Below are 12,577 nucleotides of genomic sequence, written 5' to 3'. Positions count from 1 at the left end.
CTGTTAGATGTGACATTCCAAGCAATTGCTTACAATACAAACTATAGGGAGAGGCATGTCAGAAGTTCAGAAAATAATGTTTTAAAAATAACTGCCCTATTTGAAACATATCCTTTTCAGGGACATTTTATATAAAGTATTTTCCACTTAGTCTTTTACTGACTTTTTCTCTGCTGGTCCTGGAAACTAGCTGCCCTCTGTTTTAATACGGTGAGAATGCTGAGGGATACTTAAAGGACATGTCTCTGAAGTCAAAAGCAAATAAAGAATTGAACCAATTATTCTGATCATCTGGGCAAGGAGCTCAAAATCACACAGGTAATGAGCAGGAAGTATTCATTGAATGAAACATATAATACACTATTGTTATGATCCTGCACCCACAGATGAGGAGGGAGGTGGAAGTTAGCTGTTCTTTTCCTTGCCTCGGTATCTTCAGCATATTGATCAGTATAATGGTCCTAGGTGGTTGACAACTTAATTAATCTGAGAAGGCTCTGATCAAAAACACAGTCAAAGTCCCTTCTCTCTGAAGGATTTTCTGTCTCCTTTGTGGATAAGATCAATCAGAACTGGGATAAATTGGGTCACACTTTATCGTGGGAAAGCCATATCTTGGTACATTGAAAAGCATTTTGTCTTTTCTGACTCCATTTAGACAGCATTGCTCGGTGAGGCTAGAGGGATAATGAAAAGACTACATCAAATCAACTAAGAAGTGGGACCGTGCCTGTGACCCTTGAATAATGGTGAAATATTACTATTAGCTAAGTAAAAATATGATAGCATATGCTGTACTTTGAGTTTATACCTTCCTCCTCCTAGGAATTACCATAGCATTTTCCCTTTTTTTTTTTCCAAAACAAAAAATGTACTGAGAAGGGAAAGGGAAGTCAATAACACAGAAACCAATATGGTTTACTTCTACATTGAGACATATGGCCTTTTAGAACTATGGAAAAAACTATCTTGTACCTGGTACTACACTGTCACATGTTGTTATACCATTTGTAGCTCATCTCCAGTTACCACTTTTTGGAGAAAAGAATGTTAACCTCATATTACACAGTACATTATATTTTTGTCTGCTTTGTTGTCTAATGACTATTTTGGGTTGGTCACCATGGCCTAATAAATAACAATTAAAACTATTACCACTTAACCATTTACAATAACTTTTCTGAACACATATCCTGATATAGGTCTGTACACATAGTGCTTTAAGTATTTAGATTAATATGTGTGTTTTAATGTTTTGACTAAATGCTCAATTAAACAGCTTTTCTTCTACCATCCTGCAATCAGAAAGATGATGTCCAGGTGGGAGTTTTATTACAAAAATGAAGGAGAGGAAGGAGAGGTGCAAAAAGAGGGGGCTGAAACAGAAGGAAACTATAAGTATTTTAGACATGACAGCTTGATGATTTTCTTAGTGGTTGCCTCCAAGGTTATATTTGAGCCCCAAGATACAGGTCAAGAAACATCTTTTTACCTAAGCATCCAATCCATCCAGAGTGTATACAAGCAGCAAGATCATCAACAATGACCAAGAAATTGGCCACGATCTTCTATGGCACTGACAAAGATAAGAACTCAGTGAGTTATTCTCCATGGGCTGGATACCCCAGGTGAAAAATGAACACTTAAACTTAATTGTTTTAAGTGAGAACAAGGAGAGAAAAGTTTCCAGGGATTGATTGGCTATGGTACAGACTGTTCCCTGAGTGAGGCCCCTTAGATCTGTGCCAACCTTTTTGGTGGAGTCTGGCTCAAGATGAGTCACAAGCAGATCATACTGTTCACCAATGATGATGATCCCCATGTCAACGATAGTGCCAATGCCAGTCAGGCCAGGAGCAAAGCCAGTGATCCCCAATGCACAGGTATCTTCCTGGACCTTATAAACTTGAAGAAGCAAGGAAGTTTATTTTCTTTTTTTGGTTTTTGTTTGTTTGTTTTTTATTCTACAGGGATATCATCACCCTAGCTGACTTCAGAGTTCACTTTGAAGAATCAGAAAGACTAGAGGTCCCCCCCTGAGGAAGGTACAGGCCAAAGAGACCGGGAAACACCTCTGGTCAGATGAAGCTAAAACTGGACAAGGATGTGGCATTTACTGTCAGCATTTTTCATATAGTCCAGAGAGATTCTGGCCTCCTCCCATCAGGCTTTGCCAGAAAACAAATGAACCGATAAAAACCAAGACCCAAACATTTAATATAGAAACAGGCAGCTTATTTCTGCCTAGCCACAACAAGAGGTCTCAGATCTCTGGAGACTGTCAAATTGTGGTGGAAAAAGAGGATATGGATGAGTTGAAGAGATTTGATTATCTGGGCTTCATTCTGATTGGCTTTAAACCTCTCTTTATTCTCAAGCAACACTATTTCTTAATGCCTTCTCTGTTAGTATACCCAGAAGAATCACTAGTTAATGGAATTACAACACTGTTCAGTGCTTCACTCACCAAGTGCCTGGAGAAAGGGGTGTTGACACTGTGCAGTTACACCCCTGCCAAAACACCCCACTACATTTTGTGGCCCTGGTGCCCCAGGAGGAGGAGCTGGATGCCCAGAGAGTTTAGGTGGCCCCTCCAGGCTTTCAGCTTATCTTCTTGCCCCATACTGATGACAAATAGAAAGTGCCCTTTACTGAGAAAGTCACCTCCAAGCCAGGGCAGGTGAAAAAATAAAGATGATTGTCCAGAAACTCCATTTCAAGCAACTGGAGTTTTGAGAACCCTGCACTGAAGCAGCACTTCAGAAACTTGGAGGCCTTGGCCCTTGATCTAATGGAGCCTGAGTATGCAGAAGACCTGACACTAGCCAGTGTGGAAGCAATGGATTTCAGACTGGATATCCTGGTAGAGGATTTAAGGAGGTAGTCTATCCCTCCTAACTACAACGCTGAGAGGAAGGCAGTATAGAGGAAACAAGATGATGGTGGTCCTGGAGAGAAAGAACCCAAGTTTATGCTGTCCAAAGAGGAGTTCAAGGCCTGTGTTTGAAAGGGCACCCTGGGCAAGCTCACAGTGCCAATCCTCAAAGAAGCCTGTCAGTTATATTGGCTCAAGTCCAGCAGCACCAAGAAGCAGGAGCTCTTGGATCTGCTCATGAGCATTTCCAGAAGGAGTGATGGGGCCCCAAGAGACCTTGTTCTCCTCCTCCCTCTTACTTACCCCTTTCAGGCCTTTTTCAATAAAGAAAACTACTCTCTATTACATGTTACATATGTATAATATGTAATTATATATTATATAATCTGTATAGATATGTATATAATAAATATAATGAGAGTAATATAGATATAATATAGACAGATATCTATCTATATATTACTCTCTGTATGTTGGTCTTCTTTTCAAATGACTGGCAGTTTTTATATCTATCTATCTATCCATTATCTAATGAGTATTTCTGTGGTATACCATGAATGTAATAACAAGAAAATAGATTAGAGTATCCTATGAAAGATAAAAATATTTTGGTCATACTCCCTAAATTTGCAAACCTCTTTACACTTAATTGAAAATCAATATTATTCTATTTGAGAACATGCAATTTCCTCCTTTGGCAGGCATTTTTAATACACTCAAGTCCTTAAGCTGTCTCAAGTTAAAAATCCAGCTTCTTAATGCAGAGGATTATTTATTAGCATTATTACAAATCAGAAACATTTACCATGAAAATGTTGACATATAGGCATTAATGAAATGTTTGCTTTAGTAGGTTTCAGCAGTGAGGGAGGTGGTTGTATGGAAAGGTATCGTTCAACAAATATAACATACTCTGAATTATAACAATAACAGCTCTCAGAGCTGTCCTTCAAATGATCCTCACTGCCTCCTTTGGCCTCAAATTTTACAGAGCTGTCACAATTCCATGCACTCCTATTAAATATCTTATTTCCACATGTTATTCATTCAGTAGTGACCTTTCTAATAAACCTCTTAAGATGAAAAATGTGTCTGAGGTATTATTTGTAACGCTTCAATCCTTGTATTAAAGTTTTTTTTAAAGAAGTCTCAAAGCTGTTCACAGAGTTTTTATTGTGAATTACTTACAAAAGGTATAACTACAAGCAAATATAGGATTGGAGTTTTCCCTTCTCTTTTTGTCATCTGCCTTGCAAGTGAAAATTCCATAATTTTCTTTGATCATAAAATTCCATTTTATACCAGACAATCACAAAACAGAAATATGCCACATAGCTATACAATGTATTTATCTCATGATGGGTACAAAAGTGAATTTTATAATATTCCTTTATAATTTCTTCCTTTAATTTGTAACATTAGAGAATCATAAAATATTTTCTGAACATAGACCTATAAAGACTAGAATCATTACTAGCTTCTCCATTGAAGAATTTTGCTAAATATTTTAATCTAAATACCTTGAATTTCTGGTAATGTCAGCCAATAAGAGTTCACCCATATTTTCAAATTATTTTAATAATAATGTTTTTGTTTCAAAACACTGCATATTATATATTGCTTCTTAAAATGACCTAGTTTTTTCCCCAATAATACTAGACTTAAAAGATGAAATTGCCTTGAAAATGTGCAAATTAAAAAGTGCTTTTCAAGGTGAGGTAATTACAATATATTTAAAAAGACTATCTGTCTTCAGAGAACCAAGAAAACCTTACAATCACTTCATAATGCATCCAACTAAATAGGTATTTATTTGGGGGCTCTGAATTTAAAATGAAATATCAAATTGTTGTCTTAGAAAAATAGGCACAGATTTGGCCCATTTAAACAAGGTATCAATAGCCACGAATTGGGAATGGGGTAAAAGAATAAACATCAAAACAAATTGTCACTTTTAAGGCACATAAACAAGGAGAAGGCCAAAAGAATACAGAAATTCCTCAGTCAAGAAATATGTGCTCTCCTTGTAAAACTGGGAGCCATGATAGAGAAGGTCAAAGCTAACTGGTTTGTCAAACTAATTCAATTGACAAACCTTACTTTGATAAAAGAATATTATCATTATTACTGACTCACAAAACTTTAAGAAAAAGTAGATGACAAAATGAGGTTACAGACAGCTTGGTGAGAACTCAGTCAAAGTATCCAAAGAACATTTAAAAATTAAACCAAACGGAGGAATAGACAAAAATGGGGGGGGGGATGTAAATATCTGTATATTAAATTATGTTTATTAATGAAAATATAATTTGAACCTAAACATTTTGAACTATAGTGTGCTGCATTAGGAAGTTGAAGTGGAATAAAGACAGAATGAATGGCTGAATCAGACTAAATATATAGAAAGAAACTCTTGTGTTGGAGACAACACAATTTTATGTCTGAGGAACCAATGTTCAATAAATATGAAATGGGAGAGGATGATAATTGATAAAGGAAATTATGGACAAAATCTCTACTAAAAAAGTGATAAAAAGTGATCAATATGCACTAACCTATATGCCAACCCCATTATCTCTACAAAAAATTGTAAGAATGATCAACAAACTTATCAAGAATATCCTTGATGAAAATGTGAGAAAGAAACAAAGCTTTCACAAATGATTCTTTATAGCTGACATAATTTTTACAGTGGCATATCTGAAAGAAAAGTTTAGAAAAGACAAGATGCTACATGGTTTACTTTTTTCTTGACTATAAAAAAGTATTTTACATGATATGACAAAATTCAAATTTTGATATGACAAAATTAAATTAATATCTCACAATATATCACTTTTTGCAACTGTTAAGATCATAAAAGATCGCTTGATAAATACAAAAAGTAAATGGATTTTTAAACAATTCTCTTTTTTATGTCAAGAATAACACAAAATAGGGAGATGTATTCACACCAAAATTGTTGGCCACTGCAATGTGGCTTGAATCACTTTTTAAACTGAAGTTACACATCTCTTCTAGGTTTTACTGAGAGAGAAACTTGCTTGTATAGTGTAAAACTGGAAAGTATGACTGCTTTATTTGCCTTTTCTTTTCCTTTTATCATATTACTATGTCTGTTTCTAGTATGGCCCTCAATATGTAAGGTCTAGATTGCTTTATTTAAAGAAAAAATAATTCCTTGTTGGTTTTTTTTCCTATTAAGAATATTTAGCAGACTCTGTGTCCTGAAAGTAATGTTCTTAAGAACCCAGAGGCCACTAAGTACCTTAATAAGTTAAGCAGAGTCAAGCTCTATTTAAAAAGTTACACATGCAAATTATTTGGGGTTTAATAAGAATTGTGCTGCCATGAGCCTGAACAGATGTTTGAAAATTTAGCTGAGTATGTTTATTCATTCTAAATATGTTTACAGAATCTATTGAATGCTATTTTCTCAAGGGCATTTGCATGGGAATGTATGTGTGGGCCTGATTCTGCCATCCTTAATCAAGCAAAACTGCCACTGGCTCCATGAGGAATTATGCCTGGGTGGGTTATGGCAGAGTCAGGCCCATGGAGAGTTTTCTGCAAATGATACTAGCAAATTTGTCTTGTCACCATTGGAAACTCAGTTGTGTAGCTGGTGTTCATAATAAAACAATTAGCTTTCAGAAACTCTCCATTCTATACAGGCTTTCTATAAAGACAAATGGTTATTATAATATTCAAAAGAATTTAATGTTTGATTTTTTTCCTTGGTCAGAAGACAGGTTCATATCTCTTCTCTGATATTAACCACTTATGTGGACTTGGGTCTCAGTTTCCCTATCTTAAAAATATAAACTGGCCCCTGAGTCCCTTTCAACTACAATGTGTGTGATTTAAATTCATATAAGGTAGATTCAGTAATTCTTATTGGACATTTTGATTCAAAATGTTCCTATTCACAGACTTTTAATAGCAAAAATGCTTTTTTCATTAATGTTCTGCATTGTTTTATGAAAATGGAGGCTAGCACATGGCTTTCACTTCATTTTTATGGTTATGGAATGCTTGCAAAAAAAAATCACTCTTTGAATACCATCTGATGATATCTTCTGAAATCTAAACTTACTGTTCCTCAAAATTTCAACTTAAATCTTAACTATGGATTCTCTCTATTCTCTTTGTGTTCCTTTTTTTATCAATTATAAAAATTTAGCCAACCTTTGAAATCCCAGTACTGATATCAAATTCATATTTTGTTTTTTATAAAGCTTTTAAAAAGGCTGAAGAATTGAACTTTATCATACTCCTCTTCCTTTTTTATTATCAACTCCCTTCTCATTGATTGCCACACTATTTTTTTTCAACATATTAACGATATGACTTTTTAAATCTGATGAGATGATCTCTGGGGATCTTTCTAGTTATAAGATTTTGTGATCTTATGACTCTTCTCATACTCTGTACTTTAGTTAATACAAAGACCTAAAGATCTTGGTTTATATCTCTTTCCTGTGCTCTGGAACTCCCTAAGTATTATTATTATTTTCTTTATAGTTTTCATCTTCTTTTTTATATTTCCCCCCTTTCCCTGGGTATTCTACTTTCATACTATGTTCTTAGCCTCTTTGACTTATCAGAGAAAGGGCTTTTTGTTGTTGTTTCTTCCAAACAATTCAAAATGAGGTTCTTTGTGAAGCCTTTCAGGAACCATCCACACGAGGGCACTTAATAAATACATTCTGATTAAAGCATGCTCTAAGGAGCAATAACAGAAGCAAAAGAGAATGAGAGGGAAAAGTCAGAAAATGGCGAAAAATAAAATTGCTCAACAATTACTTTTTTCTATTCTATCATATGCAGTTTATGGCTAGTTTACTGTATCTAATTTTTGTTATAAGATCACTAGACAGTGGCTAAGCTTTCTACTTCTTTATTTAGCTAATAATGCGGTTAGTGTTTAATATATAGAATAGATAATCAGAGAACAATAAACTCAATTGACTTAGACAGAAGTTACACTGACAATCCTCTGGCCCTCAGTAAGGGTCAAACATGCTATTCCAGAAAGGAGAATATAATCTAATTTAGAACATCTACAGAAAGGAAAATTCCTCAGTCTATTTTTTTTTACTTATTCCTGTGGTAAATGTTACATTCAAAATATTATTTCTTTGTAAATCTTAAAACTTCCAAGTGATGATAATGATAATAATTATGTAATATTGTTACTTTTAGCCATATTCCTTCGATGCCTGTATGAAGCCCAGCATTTAGCTATTGAAATATATTCACATCTTTGTTCATGGAAGATTTTTAAAGTGGGATTAGAATTATAATTAATATCTCCAAATTAAATTGGCAATATATTACAGTCTAATTTAAAGCTGTTACTGATTTAATTCCTAGGGAGGTCTCTTGGTGTAAAAAAAAAAGTAGGGTAAGTGGGGTAGTCAGTGTCCATATCAAATCCATGACTGGGATTTGAATCTTGTTTGTGATATTTACCAATAGACAAGTAAATCACTTAACTTTTCTAAGCCTTAATATGCTAATCAGCAAAAATGACGTAAAATGGGGACAAAAATCTTAATGGAACATTATAGGGATCTAATGAAATAATAGAAAGAATGGATCCAATGAAGTAGTAGAGAATATTTTTACAAATGTTAAAGCTTTATGAATATGAATTATTATTTTAATATAAGATATTCACTGACAACTTTAGCTCCTTTCATTTAAAAAACATTTTTAAAAGGAAGTTGAATATTATGTTGGTGGTATGAATGGGGAGCATCACTATTTTTTGCTTAAGATACATTTGTACATTTGAAGCTTATAATTGAATGTTCTTCAGACCTTATCTCATTATACACACATGTCATTATCTAAAACAACCATGCCACTTAGAAGAAACCCAATTAGAAATATTCAGACATATCAAAGAAAAAGCATCACTTTAACTAATTAGCAAAGTGTTTCTCTTTTCTTTGATAATTCTAGAATGACTAGCTCCAACAGGAATCACTTAAATGAGAGATGATATTAATTTAATACTGTTTCTCCTGACTTGAAAATATTTCGTGGATAGATGTTCTTTAGACTATATAGCAAATTGACACAGAAGGTAAACATTAAACAATAGGAAAAACATTATAATTATGTAATCAGCAAGATTACAGAGTTTTCCAAGTCCTGTGTATGTAAAATATTAGTCTATAAGTTTGGCTGTCTGAATATAAGAGTGAAACTTTCACATTCTGAAAGCTATGTTGGTATAAAAGTAAATGAATACTTCTGCAAATATGTGGTGAAGCAAGTATGAAATTACTTTCTTGATTGCCTTAAATGAAGGTAATAAAAGACTTCTGACTCCACCTTTAGGAAAAATCAACTACTATGGGTCCACTTGGAAAAATGTTGTATTATTTGGGATGCATATTATATATATATATATATATATATATATATATATATATATATATATCTCACATATTTGTGTATATACATGATATATTGCATATGTGTTTAAATATGATACATATGTCATTTATATATATAATATTTATATATGTGTATGCAAATTCCAGCTAATCCTGAAGCATTACTTGATAGCCCTGGTTGATGTTACCCATCCTCTTTCCCTACCGCTATACCACATATTTCTCATAACTTTTTACTTTCAGTAATGTTAAATAGGATTGTTTGTGTTTTAAATTCCACTGGCTTATGTTGAATAACCATTTATTATGTTAGCTTTGTTTTGTTACTTAATTCTGGATTTATTTTTTTTCTCCAGTCATTAAAAAGAGTTTAATTCATCATTCAGGAATGAAATCCATGCAGTTTTCCATATTTATGTTTTTTAATCATATTCTGAAACTGAAAAGCTAGATTGCTGTTTCACAGATTATGAATGACCTGATTCTTTTAGCTTAGCTCTAAATAATAATCCATAAAATTGAGTCCAGAATCATTTGAATTCAAGATAGTGACTCCTTACAGAATGTCCCAAACTCCACTTATATTTTTTAGCATAAAGTATCTTTAATTTTCATAATATACTGAAAACAAAAATGAACTGGGACCTAGTATCTTAGTTCTATACTTGATTCTGCTCTTCAGTTCTCTTCTTGGGTCCTACGACTCTCTTTCATTGGATTACACTAGAAGGCCAATGAAGACTCTTTCAAATCTTAGATTCTGTGATTTTCTAACTGTTCAGATGACCTTGACTTGACAAGTCACCAATATTCCCTGAATCCAGTTTTTTGCCAATATAAAGTAAAGAATATCAACCAATTATCTCTAAACTCCCATCATTATAACCAGCCCTCTGCCAATTTACCCCACCCAATTATTGTACTCTCCATTGTGTATGCAAGAGCTGATTATACTTACTGAATACAGAGCCATACAGATTATGAATGAAATTATACCACACAAACATAACTGAATGAAAATTAAAAACAACCAGAAAAGGGTTGTTAGCTTTTGTAGTTTTTCTTGTTTGTTTATTTGTTTGTTCAATCAAACTATACTGCTTGATTAAATGGGGGGAAGCTATATTATTCCCATCATCACACCACTGTCTCCCCACTGAATTGCCATGTTATTTGTAATCATACAAACACAAATAAAATATATCATCTTTATTAGTAGCTAAAAGTTTCACAGTACAGATTACCTTTCAGTCAAGTTGATTCCTTTTTTCTTTTTTTTCCACCAGAAAGATAAAAAAAAAGAATCATACAGGTGACAAAGTTCTAGTTGAATAGATTTGTATGCTTTTTGGCATAAATATGACATACACATTTTCCTTTCTAAATAGTCTATAGGCACCTACTGTATTCAAGACATCAGAAAGAAATCATTAAACTGGGCATGAATATACTTTATATTTGTATTGCATAAAACAGTCTCAAAAATATTCACCTCTATTTATTTCATTGGATATTCACAATAAAACTGGATTGTAGGTGGGGCAGATCTTATTATTCTTATTTTATAAATAAGGGAACTCTCCTTCAAAGAGGCTCAATAACTTGTGCAAGGTAATATGATTTGTTAGTGTCACACATGGGCAAGGTGTTTGTTAATATTATCTTTGTATCCCTAATGTAAGGAACAGTACCTTTCAAATAGAGGTGATGAGTAACTGTTTCTTTGATTTGAATGGGTACTAGAATCCATGTCTTCTGACTGCCTGTTTAAAGTGTCTTCTACCACACAAAGTTTCTTCTTTCTTCTTGTAACAACAGCCATGATGATGACAATAATGATAACTAACACTTTTACAGCACTATAAGATTTGTAAAGTGCTTCACCTATGTTGTTTCATATAATCTTCCTAATAACCCTATGAGAGAAGTGATATTATCCCCATTTTATAGATGAGGAAACTGAGGTTTAGAGAGGTTTAATAACTTGCACAGGGTAACAAACCTTGTAAGTGCCTAAGGTAAGACTCAAACTAGATCTTCCTGACACCAAGCACCACATTGTGGACTATGCACTATACAATCTAGCTGCCTTGGGAAATATAAAAAGTCAGTGAATCAAAGGATATTGTAGGATCATAGATTTTGAGGGTTGTAAGCAGCCTCAGCAGCTATTCAGTCCAACCAGTCCACAGAAGGAATTCCCACAATGACATACCCCAAAAGTGATCATAAATGAGTCTTCTTAAAAAAAGTAATTTACTATCATTCAAAGTAGACCTTTCCACTTTTGGATGGCTAAAATTGTTATGAAGTTTTTGTTTGTTTGTTTGTCTTCCTGTTTGTTTGTTTTCCTGATATCAAGCTTATTTTTTTTTTGGCTTTCCAGCATCCATCCCATTTGTCGCTCTTCAGCAAAAAAGATCAGGTTGAATCCTTTCTCATCTGAATGAATCCTTTCTCCATCCCTCAATGAAGGTTTTCAAGTAAAGACTGGAGAATAACTTGTAAGGTGTCTTACAAAGAGTATTCTTTTTCTAGTTTGGGCTGCACTAGATGGCCTCTGTAGTCTTTCCCTACCGCAAATTTCACTGACCCTATATTTCCTTTGGGAAATGAGGAAATGCTATCTGAATTTCTCAAGGCAAATCTTTTCCTAATAAAACTGTTGTTGGTGCTAATAGCAACATTTTAAATGCTTTAGAAGGATAAAATTTATTTTCTATATGGCTGAATCTAGTATTTTAGTGTAGGCTACATTAAAATGTAGGCTGAAAATTCATGAAATTGTGTAACATACAATCTATTTGACATATTTTAGTTGTTTTTGTACATCAATCACTTCACATGCAAAGTTCCTTGCCATGCATTCTGAATCAGGCAGTGCCTACAATAAAAAACTTTAATTTTATATTTTAAAATGATTAATCAGATCTAGAATATACTTTAAGATCTGCAGAGAAGAAGTCAGGAAATTAGAAATTAGTCATTTTATCTCCAAATGAGTTCTAAATAATACCAGTGAATAAACAGTACACATTTAAAAGAGGTTTGTGCTAGACAGACATTCTTTTTGTAATCTAGCGAAAGACAACTGGATTAAAAAAAACTTCATATTATGATTTCCTCATTTCCTACAAGGAAATTCTTATTTTCTTTTCCTATGATGAACAGATATTTCTATAATACTCAGCTAACTAACCTTTATTAAGTGCCTACTATGTGCCAGGTACTATACTAAATACTGGGGATACAAAGAAAGACAAAAAATAGTTTGGTCAATCTAAGGAAGCAG

At 33.6% G+C, this 12,577-nt stretch overlaps 1 pseudogene; it reads left to right on the top strand.

Annotated features, from left to right (window-relative positions):
* The first annotated feature begins 1,312 nt into the window (after positions 1 to 1,312).
* Positions 1,313 to 3,238, top strand: LOC110207846 (X-ray repair cross-complementing protein 6 pseudogene; annotated as a pseudogene).
* Positions 3,239 to 12,577: the final 9,339 nt, after the last annotated feature.

Source organism: Phascolarctos cinereus, unplaced genomic scaffold (assembly GCF_003287225.1).
Source record: "Phascolarctos cinereus isolate Bilbo 61053 unplaced genomic scaffold, phaCin_HiC Scaffold_4;HRSCAF=312, whole genome shotgun sequence".
NCBI classification, from domain to species: domain Eukaryota; kingdom Metazoa; phylum Chordata; class Mammalia; order Diprotodontia; family Phascolarctidae; genus Phascolarctos; species Phascolarctos cinereus.
Note: the sequence above shows the minus strand (reverse complement) of the source record. Positions and strands in the feature narration are given on the sequence as shown.